The sequence below is a fragment of the Trachypithecus francoisi genome, unplaced genomic scaffold (assembly GCF_009764315.1).
Source record: "Trachypithecus francoisi isolate TF-2019V2 unplaced genomic scaffold, Tfra_2.0 Lachesis_group5, whole genome shotgun sequence".
NCBI classification, from domain to species: domain Eukaryota; kingdom Metazoa; phylum Chordata; class Mammalia; order Primates; family Cercopithecidae; genus Trachypithecus; species Trachypithecus francoisi.
This window is the reverse complement of record NW_022681470.1, coordinates 14,630,465-14,645,769: the sequence shown is the minus strand read 5'-3', so window position 1 is coordinate 14,645,769 and position 15,305 is coordinate 14,630,465.

Here is a 15,305-nt window from a genome sequence, read left to right as displayed (position 1 = left end):
AATTTACACAGGAAAAAGGATTTAATGGATTTACAGTTCCATATGGCTGGAGAGGCCTCACAATCATGGTGGAAGGCAAGGAGGAGCAAGCCATGTCTTACATGGATGGTAGAAACCAAAGAGAGAGAGAGAGCTTGTGCAGGGGAGCTCCTCTTATAAAACCATCAGATCTTGTGAGACTTATTCACTGTCATGAGAACAGCATGAGAAAGACCTGCTCCCATAATTCAGTTACCTCTCTCTAGGTCCCTCCCAGAGCACATGGGTATTCAAGATGAGATTTGGGTGGGGACACAGACAAATATATCATAGCTCTATCTATCTACCTATCATAACCCATATACCTTACATAAGATATCAGAGAAATATATCACAACAACTATATTTTCTGACCCCAAAGTTGTGACATATTGTCTGACAAAGACCATACTCTTTGAAAACAATGGAACAGGGAAGTCGAAATCATAACTGATTCAGAAAATTCAGGACATTGGTTGCTACACATACTGTCTGGGTTAAAGCCCCAGAAGAAATTGGCTGGGAGGACATTCGAAGTCTCCCCAATACCAACCTTTTATGGAGAATTTAGTTTAACCTAGAAGTGGATACTGACAGTAGCAGACAGTCTAAATAAATTTTGTAAAGTTGCATGCAATTAATTCTTCACATAGCTTATTGTCCAATTACTGTCTCCCTCGGTTTTATTCATTTGCTCATTTGTTTAACAAATATTTTTTAGCAGAACCTACACAGGTATTACATCAGATATGAGGGTCACAATGAAAGCAAAAGACTTTTTGCCTCATATAATTTTTAGCCTAGTGTGGGAAGCGGGCACTAACCAAATAACCCTGTAACTTAATCTGTAATAATACTCTGAGAAGGGTTATAAAGGCAATTATAGAGCATCAAAGGGTTATAAAGGGAAGACTTGGTCCAATTTGGGAAGGGTCGGGAAAGGTTTCCTGGAGAGAGGGAGTCTCAGCAGAAAATTCAAGGCAGGTGAAGGAGTTGACAAGGTATGGAGGTGGGAGACGGAAGGACTTCCCAGGCAGGGAGGGTGTCTTGTGCAGTACCCAGAAGGCAAGAGAAAGTAAAACATATTCCATGGTCTCCAAGAGGCTGGTGTAGATAAAGAACAGCTACAGGGTGCAAGGCAGGGGGCAGCTCAGGATAAGGATTGGGTCTTGATATGGTTTGGCAGTGTCCCCACTCAAATCTCATCTTGAATTGCAATTCCCATAATTCCCACAAGTCATGGGAGGTACTCAAAGGGAGGTAATTGAATCATGGGGGCAGTTACCCCCATGCTGCTGTTCTCATGATAGTGAGTGAGTTCTCATGAGATCTGATGGTTTTATAAGGGGTTTTCCCACTTTTGCTCAGCACTTCTCCTTCCTGCCATCAGGTAAAGAAGGACATGTTTGCTTTCCCTTCTACCATGATTGCAAGTTTCCTGAGGCCTCCCCAGTCCTGTGTAACTGTGAGTCAATTAAACCTCTTTCCTTTATAAATTACCCAGTCTCAGGTATGTCTTTATTCACAGCATGAGAACAGACTAATACAGTAAATTGGTATCAGAGAGAGTGGGGGTGCTGCTATAAGGGTACCCAAAAATGTGGAAGTGACTCTGGAACTGGGTAACAAGCAGAGGTTGGAACAGTTTGGAGACTCAGAAGAAGACAGGAAAATGTGGAAAAGTTTGGAACTTTCTAGAGACTTGTTGAATGGCTTTGACCAAAATATTATTGTGATATGGACAATGGAGTCCAGGCTGAGGTGTCTCAGAGGGAGATGAGGAACTTGTTGGGAACCACAGCAAAGGTGATTCTTGTTATGCTTTAGCAGAGATATTGGTGGCATTTTGCCCCACCCTAGAGATCTGTGGAACTTTGAACTTAAGTGAGATGATTTAGGGTAACTGGTGAAAGAAATTTCTAAGCAGCAAAGCATTCAAGAGGAAACAGAACATAACAGTTTGGAAAATTTGCAGCCCAATGATACAGCAGAAAAGAAAAACTCATTTTCTGAGGATAAATTCAAGCCTAGTGCAGAAATTAGCATAAGAAATGAGGAGCCAAATGTTAATCACCAAGATAATGGAGAAAATGTCTCCAGGGCATGTCAGAGGTCTTCACAGCAGCCCCTCCCATCACAGGCTCAGAGGCCTAGAAGGAAAAAATGTTTTTTGGACTGGTCCCAGGGCACCTCTGCTGCTCTATGCAGCCTTAGGACTTGGTGCCCTTTGTCCCAGCTGTACCTAAAAGGGGCCAATGTACAGCTCAGGCCATTGCTTCTTAGGTTGCAAGCCCAAAGCCTTGGCAGCTTCTGCATATTGTTGAGCCTGTGGGTAGGCAGAAGTCAAGAACTGAGGTTTGGAAACCACCATCTAGATTTCAGAGGATTTATGGAAACCCTGGATGTCCAGGCAAAAGTCTGTTGCAGGGGCAGAGACTTCATTGAGAACCCCTGTGAGGGCAGTGCGGAAGGGAAATGTGCAGTGGAATCGCTGCACAGAATCTCCACTGGGGCACTGCCTGGTGGAGCTGTGAGAAGATGGCCATCATCCTCCAGACACTAGAATGATAGATCCACTAACAGCTTGCAGCTTGCACCGTGTGTCAGGAAAAACCATAGGCACTCAACACCAGCCCATGAAAGCAGCCTGGATGGGGGTTGTACCCTGCAGAGCCACAGGGGCAGAGCTACCCAAGGCCATGGGAGCCTACCTCTTGCATCAGTGTGACCTGAATGTGAGACATGGAATCAAAGGAGATCATTTCAGAGCTTTAAGATTTGACTGCCCCACTGGATTTTGGACTTGCATGGGTCCTGTAGCCCCTTTGTTTTGACCAATTTCTTCCATTTGGAATAGGTGTTTTTATCCAATCTCTACCCCCATTGTATCTAAAAAGTAACTGATTTGCTTTTGATTTTACAGGCTCATAGGCAGAAGTGACTTGTCTTGTCTCAGGTGGACTTTGGACTTGGACTTTTGGGTTAATGCTAGAATGAGTTAAGACTTTGGGTGACTGTTGGGAGGCATGATTGTATTTTGAAATGAGAGAACATGAGATTTGGGAGGGGTGTGGCTGTGCCCCCACCCAAATTTCATCTTGAATTGTAGCTCTCATAATCCCCACATGTTGTGGGAGGGACCTGGTGGGAGGTAATTGAATCATGGGATGGTAACACCCATGATGCTAGTCTCATGATAGAGAGTGAGATCCGATAGTTTTATAAAGGACTTTTCCCCCTTTTGCTCGGCACTTCTCCTTCTTGCCATTACGTGAAGAAGGATTTGTTTGCTTCCCCTATCACCGTGATTGTAAGTTTCCTGAGGCCTCCCCAGCCCTGTGGAACTGTGAGTCAATTAAACATCTTTCCTTTATAAATTACCCAGTCCTGAGTACCTCTTTATTAGCAGCATGAGAAGGGACTAATACAGGTCTCTTGCTTAAATAAATAAAATACCATTGAAAGAAATTTACATGGGAAAGTGATGTTATCAAATGGCCTTTGCAAGGATTGCTCTGGCTAAGGAGGTAGAGGGAGTGAATGTGGTGGGGAGCCAGTTAGGATTCTACTTCAGTATTCCAAGAAGTAATAATGGTGGCTTTATTTACAAAGCTCTTTGTGGCTTCTCCCCTCTCCACCTATTACAGTCTCCCCATCCATACTGTACCCTCCAAACAGGTTTCTGTCTTACACCTCCAGGGCTTTGTACCTATTGCTTTTTCCTTCTTTAACTCCTTCTTCTTGTTTTTCTGGCAAATTTCTATTTATTTTTCAAAACTAATTTGTGTCATTGTATTAGTCCATTTTCATGCTGTTATAAATAACTATATGAGACTGGGTAATTTATGAAGAAAGGAGGTTCACAGTTCTGCAGGCTACATAGGAAGCATGACTGGGAGGCCTCAGGAAACTTACAACCATGGTAGAAGGTGGAGGAAGCAAGCAGCTTCTTCACAGGGCGACAGGAGAGAGAGAGAAAGAGTGAGGGGGGAAGTGCCACACCTTTAAACCATCAGATCTCATGAGAACTCACTCACTGTTATGAGAACAGCATGGGTATCAGGGGAAATTCAGCCCCCGATATTTCACATGGGTCCTTTTCTATTTTCCCTAAATGTCAACTGGTCTGAGAAATAAAGGGGAAGTGTACAAAAGAGAGTAATTTTAAAGCTGGGTGTGTGGGGGAGACATCACATGTTGGCAGGTTCCGTGATGCCCCCTGAGTCGTAAAACCAGCAAGCTTTTATTAGCAATTTTCAGAGGGGAGGGAGTGTATGAATAGGGTATGGGTCACAGAGATCACATGCTTTAAAGGCAACACAAGATCACAGGTGGGAGGTCATGGCGAGATCACAAGATCAGGGCAAAACTAGAATCACTAATGAACTTCCATGTACTGCTGTGCACGCATTGTCAGCGTTCAAGAGCAGAGAACCAGTCTGACTAGAATTTGCCAGGCTGGAATTTCTTAATCCTAGCAAGCCTGGGGGCACTGCAGGAGACTAGGGCCTGTTTCATCACTATCTACACCTGCATAGGGCAGACACCCCCAAAGCAGCCATCTTAGAGGCCTCCTCTGGGAATCCATTCTTTTCCCAGGGAAGTTAATTATTAATATTCCTTACTGGGGAAAGAATTCAGTGATATTTATCTTACTCGTTTTTGGTAATAAGAGAAATATGGCTCTGTCCTGCTTGCCCACAGGCAGCCAGACTTTAAGGTTATCTCTCTTGTTTCCTGAAAATCGCTGTTATGCTGTTCTTAAGGTGCCAGATTTCATATTGTTCAAATACACATGCTCTACAAACAATTTGTGCAGTTAACACAATCATCACAGTGTCCTGAGGTGACATTCATCCTCAGCTTACGAAGATGACAGGATTAAGAAATTAAAGTAAAGACAGGCATAGAAAATTATAAGAGTATTGATTGGGGAAGGGATAAATGTCCATGAAATCTTCACAATATATGTTCTTCTGCCATGGCTTCAGCTGGTCCCACCATTCAGCGTCCCTGACGTTCCACAGACATGGGGGAAATCCACCCCCATGATCTAGTTGCCTTCCACCAGGTCCCTCCCCTGACACATGGGGATTACAATTCGACATGAGAGTTGTGTGTGGACACAGAGCCAAACCGTATCAGTCATCTAATCTAGGATGCCTTATCTGACCTCCCTCTAGTGCCCCATTTTCTTCACTCTTTCTCCAGTACTGACTTATAAATCCCTCCTGCATGCTTCCCTAGTGTCATTTGCATGCATCCACCATGGCCCATGTTGCACTATATTGCAATTGTTTGTCTGTTTATTTATTATATTACAGCTTTATTAAGGGCAGAAAATGACTATCTTATTTGTATTACTAGCCTCCAACTTAGAACCTAGCACACAGCATGTACTCAATAAATTTTTATTTAATTAATTTAAAAATAGACATACATGTAAATGTCCTAAATATTTCAGGAAACTTGGACCTTTTGTAAAAAATAAATCATTATCATGTCAAAAACACATTTTTAATAAAGTTATTTTTAAAAGTTAATGAGTTAAACTTTCATTTGATGATTTAAAAAATACAGTTATTATCCATGGGGGATTGATTCCAGGACAACCCTTTTATCCCCGAACCCCACCAAAATCTGCAGATGCTCATGTCTGCTCAAATAATTTGCATATAAACTACACACATTCTCCTGAATGTTTCAAGTCATCCATAGATTACTTATAATACCTAATGCAATGTAAATGCTGTGTAAACAGTTGTTATAATGTGCTGGGTTTTTTCATTGTTTTTATTTTTATTTTTACAATTTCAACTTTTATTTTAGATTCAGGGAGTGCATGTGCAGGTTTGTTATCTGGGTATATTGTGTGTTATGTGTTGTTTTTTAAATTTGTATTCTTTTGTACTGTGTTTTTTTCCAAATAGTTTTTGTCTGAGACTGGTTAACTCCAACAATGCAGAACTCGGAAATACAGAGGGCTGACTGTAAGCTAGAAACACATATGCAGAATATATTCCTCATTTAAAAGTAGCATATGATTAGCTTGGCTTTCAACCCAGGACTCATTTGAAGAAATCTACTCATTGAGGTTTTAGTATGGTAAGAAAATGAAAAGCACATAACTTCATTCAGGCAGTGAGTATAATTCCTTTAGACAGAGGGTACAGATATATTGACTGGTTGCTATTGAAATCTTGGTCTCAGAACTGAAATCAATCAAAAGTGAAGATAGTGCCAACTAAGCAAAATGAAGCCAGTGCATGATCATTTCTATCCTTGACCCCTTTCCTTCAAATTAACCCAGGAACCATAGAGAAGACAGAAGGGGAAAAACATCTTTACATGTTACATTTCTGAATATATCCTGATAAATGTGTTAGCTTTGATATAATTACACAGATGTTTTAAAAAAGAAAAATAGATAAACATATATAAAATTGTGTATCAGAATATATCTACATGCAGATAGGATGTAGCAAATTTTGGAATGCCAACAATTAGAAAAGCCAGTATATAATATTTTTAAAGACATCAGAAAGCTGTGGAAGGAATATGTATTAGGTGATTTAATAATCTAGAGAATTAATTCTATTCTAAGATGAGCTGATGGTTGCCAACAGCCATTTGTTTGTTTTTTGTTGGTTTGGTTTATATCGGGACACACTTGCCAATTTGGAGTGTAAGCCAAAGGTTGAAAAAGACCCTGGAAGAGGGCCTTTTCCCAAGATCAGTGAAATTAGTGTGGGTTTTAGTGATTGAACAGAGCTGGGGGATAAATTGGAAACTTAAAAGGCCCCAAGTTTTCCCCATGGAATATTTACTAAGTTCTGGGGTTGGATGAGAGGTGGAAGAAATAAGTCAAAACTTCTAAAGACAGAAGAAGCTGTGTCTTAGTGGTGATTAAGCAACAAAGACTCACTGAGAGAGGGCCTGACTCAAAAATGCCAACAGTCTCTCTCTTAAGCTATTTAGCAATTTTTAAAGCTGTAAAGGTAGGTGGTTGGAGACCTGGGTTGGGGATCTCTGAAGGGCAGGGATAGATTTCTTGCTGTGAAAACTCTGGGAGGACAATGCACAAAGAAAAAGGGAAAAGTAGAGCTAGAACCCTACTAAAACTGCAATTAAACCTCAAGCCAGTTTACTTTCTGATTAGGTTAAGATGTTCTATTTGTCATTCTACCTGATTAACAGAAGAAGAAAATATTTTCTTCTGGGGAATACAATCATCTGAAGGTTCCACAGTGTTTCAAATAAAAACATCTAGAATAGGGAAAAATTACTAGACAAGCAAATAAGCAAGAAAAGATGACCAAAAATCAACAGAAAAATAGACAATAGAAGCATACTCACAGATGACCTCAATATTGGAGCTAATGGATAAGAACTTTAACATAGCTATGATGAATATGTTAAAGAACCACAGAGAAGCTCTTTAAAAAATGTTTAAATGCAGTCCATATACAAAAGTTTCTTACTGAGGGATCTGAAGAGCAGTCTGAAATTAGCATGTAAAAATGCTTCCACATGGTTTTGAGACACTCCCGTCTCTAAGGGGTGTAGTTCACTAACCATCTACATCAGCCTCATCAAGTTTTCTTATTAAAATTTAGCTTATCAGACCTACTTGGCGGGGGAACCCTCCCTATAATTGGATAGGATATGAGAGCCTGCATTTTGAAGGAGCATTTGAGAAGATTCTGAAGAACTATAAACTTTAAGAACAAGGAGCATAGAGAATTTCTGCTATTGCCTTTTGTGATTCTGAGGATTCTGAATATCCCAGGCAGAGCTGGTCTCAAGATCTTACTGATATTCTTGAGGCACCCATAATGTCTACAGGTTATAATAAAATCAGCTTACACCAAATTGTACCACACATGCACAGTTATTAAACAACCAGCATTTACTAGCAAGTGTCCAGAAAAATGTTTATACAGCCTGTTTTGTCACTCACGCAAAGGGCAGCATTCTGTTCTTATAGGCCCTCTAACCACAAAAAAACATAAAAAGCTCACTCAGAAGCAACAATATTCTAGAGCAGGATTCTTTGCTCGGCTCACTGCAACCTCTGCCTCCCGGGTTCAAGTGATTCTCCTGCCTCAGCCTCCCGAGTAGCTGGGATTACAAGCAAGCACCACCATGCCCAGCTAATTTTTGTATTTTTATTAAAGACGGCTTTCACCATAGTTGTCAGGCTGCTCTCAAACTCCTGACCTCCGGTGATCCACCCACTTCAGCTTCCCAAAGTGCTGGAATTACAGGCGTGAGCCACTGTGCCCTGCCCTACTAATCTTAGAGTTGACATCAGGCAACTAAAATTATAGAAAGGTTTGCTAGAAAAAGGATGGCAAATTTTGGGTACTATCCCTAAGAACAGAAGTTAAATCCTGGGTAACCTGATGGAGAGGATCTCTGAAATATTGTATCCAATCCACATATCATGTACATCTGTAATTCCCCAAGGAAAACTAATTTCTTACACTTATAGATGCCATTTAAAAAGCAAAATTTTCACCAGTGAGCACTACTTCTGATATTCACTGTGCCAAAATGCAAAGCATTAGGTGTTAATAGACATATGGATAATAGAAGAACCTATGGTAGCTGTTCGGCAATGTTGCATTTACGGTATAATGCTGGCTGACCACAGCTGGTTGGAAGAGTAGTTTGCTGGCCTCAACTAGTGAATGCACACCTGGTATCACATGGCCCAAGCCAAAGTATTTAACTTGAGAGTTATAGCCATAAAGAGAACTGTCTGGAGAGGTGAGGGTACCAAGAGGTAAGGAGATAAAAGAGGTTCCCCTGTAGCATTTGGTGGTAGCAGCGGCAGTAATTGCAATGGCTGACAAAGTCCAGATCCAGAAGCTTCCTGAGATGTTATGGAAATGGCTACATTTGACAAGTGGAAATGTTATAGAAGTGACAATAATGATCATTGCAATATTTACTGAGCACTAAACTCAGACTCTGCACTGTGTTAACTTCTTAATTGTTCAATTCATTTAATCTTTATGATAACTATTTGAGATTGATGTGAAAAATGAGGATTGGAGGAGTTAAATACATTTCCCAGTTTATCCAGCTGGTGAGTGAAGAAGCCAGTATTTAAGCCATTGTATTTGATTCCAAACCCCAAGCTATTTATTTTTTAAAAGGGAGAGGAGATTGATGTGGCTTAGCAACTGCACATGTAAAATTTAAATAGGGATTTTAGTCAACATGAAATTTGGGTATGAGTCAACAGTTTCATGTGCCTGTCAAAAAGCCAAAGTCAACCTTTAGCTGCACTGCTAATTATATTAGCTTAGATCTATTGAGTACAGGGCATGTGCTAAACACTTTACATGTATTAATTCATTGTATCTTTACAACAGTCTTACGAGGTCTTCCCTTTTTTATTGATGAGGGAACTGATAGAAAGGTTACAGACCTTACCCAGAGTTATGGCAGCCTAAGAGATAGAATGTGGTGATTAAATGGGGAGAGGCCTATGTTCTGGTTAGGCCTGAATCTTACCCAAAGTTTACACAATGGGATTTTAAAAGCAAGGGGAAGATTTTGAGCTAAAAAATTTCAGTCATTGCTTACATTAGTGGTTCTCAAACATTAGTGTGCATAAACTTTGTCTGGGGAATTCAATGAAATTTACAGCTCGCATGCCCACATTGAGAGGTGATGATTCAGAATTAGCATTTAAACAACTGTCATGAGTGATCTCATGTCGGGTTGTGCTCAATGATCCCCTAAGGATGCTCTGAGAAACATTTGATAAGGTGTTCTTTGTAATAGTTCAAGACTAGCTTAAGATGAGATACTTCAGGTATAAGGAACAAAGGAGTCTTGTCCTACGTCTCAGAAAAAGGGATTAAAAGCTTTCTGGCACACACGAAAGTGCACATGTGTTCACACACACACATAGAAAGAGACAGCACCTTATTTCTAAGGATCTCACAAAAAGAAGAGTCAAATTTGTGTAAAATTATGGAGGATCTTATTTTTAATTTATACACCCAGGTATTCCTTGTTACTTTTAAAATAATGGCTTTGTAGTTTTATTATTAAAACAGCTATACAATAACAATACAGCAAGTGAGAATAATATTTTATCCAAAAAAATCACTACCCAGAACAATGTCAAGATTTCTCCCTGTGCTTTCTTCTATGAGTTTGATAGTATCAGGTCTTATGTTTAAGTCTTCAATCCATCTTGAGTTGATTTTTGTATATGGTGTGAAATAAGGGTCAAATGTCATTCTTCTGCATGTGGTTATCCGGTTTTCCCAATATCATTTACTAAAGAGACTTTTCTTTCCCCATTGTATGTTCTTAGCATCTTTGCCAAAGATCATTTGACTAAATGTGTCCGTTTATTTCTGGGCTGTTACTTTTGTTCCATTAGGGTATAGGTCTGTTTTCATGGCAGTAGCATGCTGTTTTGATTACTATAGCTTTGCAGTGCATTTTGAACTCATTTAGTGTGATGCCTCAACCTTCATTGTTTTTGCTCAAGATTGCTTTGGCTATTCAGGGTCTTACATGGTTCTACACAAATTTCAAGATTGTTTTTTCTATTTTGTAAAAAATGTCATTGGAATCTTGATAGGTATTGCATTGAATCTGTGGATAACTTGGGGTGCTATAGACATTTTTAACAATACTAATCTTCCAATCCATGAACATGGGATATATTTCCATTTATTTGTGTCATCTTAAATTTCTTTCATCAATGTTTTAAAATCAGTGAACAAATCTTTTACCTCTTTGGTTAAATTTACTCCTAAAATTTTTAAATTTTTGGTAGCTATTATAAATGGGATTTATTTCTTGAAATATTTTTTCAGATCTTTGTAGATAGTGTATGGTGTATAGGAAAGCAATTGATTTTTGTATGTTGATTTTGTATCCTGTAACTTTATTGAATTCATTTATTAGTTCTAATAGTTTTTTGTTGGAGATTTTAGGGAGATACATATATCATATATATGATATATTTTATATATATTATATATGATAATGTCATCTGCCAAAAAAGGCAATTTTACTTCATTCTTTCCAATTTGGGTTTCTTTTGTTTCTTTTCTTGTCCAGTTGATCTCACTAGGACTTCTAGTACTATACTGAATAAAAGTGATGAGAGTGACATCTTTGTCTTGTTCCAAATCTGTGGGTTTTATACATGGATTTTATTATGTTGAGATATATTCATTTTATGCCTAATTTGTTGAGAGCTTTTATCATGGAAGGATATTTAATTTTGTCAAGTGCTTTTTCTACATTTAATAAGATGATCATATGGTTTTGTGTCCTTCATTCTGTTGATGTGGTATATCACAATGATTTGTGTATATTAATCAATCCTTGCATCCCAGGGATAAATCCCACTTAATCATGGTGTAAGATCCCTTCAATATGCTGTTGAATTTGGTTTGGCAGTATTTTGTTGAAGACTTTTGCATCTACGTTCATCAGGGATATTGGTCTATAGTTTTCCTTTTTTGTTGCCTTCTTCTCTGGCTTCAGTATTATGGTAAGCTGGCTTCTTCAAATAAATTCAAAAGTTTTCCCTTCTCTTCAATTTTTTGGAAGAGTTTGAGAAGGACTGGCATTAACTCATTCTTAAATGTTTTTCAGAATTCATCAGTGAAGCCATTAGGTCCTGGACTTTTCTTTCTTGGGAGGATTTTAATTACTGGATCAATCTTCTTACTAATTATAGGCCTACTTAGATTTTCTATGTCTTCATTAGTTAGTCTGGATAGTTGTATGCTTCTAGGAATTTATCCATTTTTTTCTAGGTTATCCAGTTTGTTGGTGTAGAGTTGTTCATAGTAGCTTCTTAAGATACTTTGTATTTCTATGGTATCAGTTGCAATGCTTCCTTTTTCAGTTCTGATTTACTTGAGTATTCTCTCTTTTTTCTAGATTGTCTAGCTAAAGGTTTGTCGATTTTGCTTTTTTTAAAAAAAAAATCGACTCTTCACAATTTTTTGGATACGACCCCCAAAGCACACTCAACAAAAGCAAAAATAGACAAATAGGGTTGCATCAAACTGAAAAGTTTCTGCATGCCAAAGGAAATAATCCACAGAGTGAAGAGACAACATCAGGAATGAAGGAAGATACTTGTAAACCATATATCTGATAAGAGGTTAATCACCAAAATACATGAGGAACACAAAAACTCAGTAGCGACAAAACCTAATTTAAAAAAAACGGGCAAAGGACAGAAATAGACATTTCTCAAAAGAAGACACACAAATGGCCAACAGGTATATGAAAAAATACCCAATGTCAGTAATTATAAGAGAAATACAAATTAAAATGACAGACAATGAAATATCACCTCACACCTTTTAAAATGGCTTTCTTCAAAAGGACAAAAGAAAAACAAGTATTGGTGAAGCTGTGGAGAAAAGGGAACTCTTATACACTGTTGGTGGGAATGTAAATAAATACAGCCATTATGGGAAAATGTGTGCAGGTAACTGAAAAAACTAAAAATAAAACTACCATATGATCCAGCAAACCCACTTCTGGGAATATATCCACAGGAAATGAAAGCAGTATATCAAGAGATATCTGCACTCCTATGTTTATTGCAGCACTGTTCACAATAGCCAAGTTATGAAATCATCCTAAGTGCCAATCGATGGATGAATGGATAAATAAAATATTATATATACACATGTATTTATATACACACATGCGATGAAATACTCTTCAGTCTCAAAAAAAAAAAAAAAAAAAAAGACAATCCTGTCATTTGCAACAACATAGATAAGCCTAAGTAAGCCAGGCACGGAAAGCCAAATACTACATGATCTCTCTTACAAGTGGAACATTTTAAAAAGTTGAACTCATAGAAGCGGAGAGCAGAATGGTGATTGCTAGAAGCTGTGACTTTGAGGAGGAATGAGAAAATGCTGGTCAAAGTGTACAAGATTTCATTTGCCCAGGGTGAATAAGATCTAAAGTTCTAACATACAGCATGTGAGTATAGTTAACAATAATGTATGTATACTTGAAAACTGTTCATAGAGTAAGTCTTACATGTTATCTTAACAAAAAAAAAGTTAAGTATTTGGGGTGTCTGATATGATAATTAGTTTGATTTAATCATTTTACTGTGTATTCATATGTCAAAACATCATGTTGTACACTGTAAGTATATATAATTTCTATTTGTCACTTAACCTTAATAAAACTGGAAAATATTTTAGAAGAACATAGTGACATAGAAAAGCAGCATAATGAAATTTTTAAAATAGACTTTTTTTTTAGAACAATTTCAGGTTCACAGCAAATTTGAGGAGAAAGTACAGAAAGTTTTTAAATACCTTCCCCCGTCACACACCCACAGCTTCTCTCCACCCACATCAACATCCTGCACCAGTGGTACATGCATTACAAATAATGAGCCAACATTGACACATCACTATCACCCAAAGTCTATAGTTTACATTACGGTTAACTCTTAGAGTTGTGCATCCATTGAGTTTTGACAAATGTATAATGATATATATCTACCATTACAGTATTATACAAAATCAGTCTACTACCCTAAAAATCCTCTATATTCTGCCTGTTCATCCCATCCTCTCCCCAACCCTTGGGAACCAATGATCTTTATACTATCTCCATAGTTTTGCCTTTCTCAGACTGGTTTCTTTCACTTGGGAATATATTTTCAATTTCCTTCATGTATTTTTGCAGCTTGATAGCTCCTTTTATCACTGAACTGAATATTCTATTGTGTGGATGTACCACAGTGTGTTTATTCATTCAGCTACTAAAGGACATCTTGGCAATTATGAAAAAAGTTCCTATAAACATTTGTGTGCAGACTTTTGTGTGGACTTAAGTTTTGAACTCATCCAGGTAAATATCAAGAAGCATGACTGATGGGTTGCATAGTAAGAGTATGAATCATTTTGTAAGAAACTCAAACTGTCTACCAAAGTGCTGTACCATTTTGCATTCCCGCCAGCAATGAATGAGAGAGTTCTTGTGGTTCCACATCCTGCCAGCATTTGATGTTGTCAGGGTTTGGGATTTTATTCATTCTAGTAGGTGTGTAGCAATACATCTTTGTTGTCTTAATTTGTAATTTCCTAATGATGTATGATGTGGAGCATCTTTTCATGTGCTGATTTACCATCCGTGTATCATCTCTAGTGATATGTTTGTTCAACTATTTTGCCAATTTTTTAGTTGGGATCATTTTCTTATTGTTGAGTTCTAATTATTCTTATTTTTAATAACAGTTCTTAATCATGTATATGATTTGACATACTTTCTATTGGTCCATAGCTTTTCTTCCCATTGTTTTAACAGTGTCTTTTACAGAGCAGAAGTTATTAATCTTAACAAAGTCCAATATCAATTTTTACTTTCATGGATCATGCCTTTGATGTTGTATCTAAAATATCATTTACAAACACAAGTCACCTGGGTTTTCTCCTTTTTATCTTCTAAGAGTTTTATAGTTTTGCATTTTATATTTAGGTCTATGATCTATTTTGAGTTAATTTTTGTGAAAGGTGTAAGGTCTGTATCTATGTATCCAGCTTTTTTTCTTTTTTTCTCTTTCCTTCTTTCTTTCTTTTTTTTTTTTTTTTTGGTGAGTGGATGTTTAGTTGTTATAGCACCATTTGTTGAAAAGATGACCTTTTCTCCATTAAATTTCTTTTGCTCATTGTCAAAGATCACTTCACTGTATGTGGGTCTATCTTGGCCTCTCTATTCTGTTCCATTAATCTATTTGTCTGCTCTTTCACCAATACCACACTGTCTTGATTACTGTAAATATATTAAGTCTTGAAGCTGAGCAATATCAGTCCTCAGACTTTGCTCTTCTCCTTTAATATTGTGTTGGCTATTATGGGTCTTTTGCCTTTTCATATAAACTTGAGAATCAGTTTGTGATATTCAGAAAATAACCTCCTGGGATTCTGATTGGAATTACTTTGAATCTATAGATTAAGTTGGGAAGAACTGACATCTTAACAGTATTAAATTTTTCCATCCATGAACAAAAAATCTCTCTATTTATTTAGTTCCTTGATTTCTTTTGCCACAGTTTTGTAGCTTTTCTCATGTAGATATTGTACATATTTATTAGATTTGTACCTAAATATTTCATTAGAGTGGTGTGCTAATATAAATAGTATTGTGCTTTTAATTTCAAATTCCCATTGTTCATTGCTGGTATCTGGAAAAGCAGTTGACTTTTGCACATTATTTTGTATCCTTAAACCTTACCATAATTGCTTATTAGT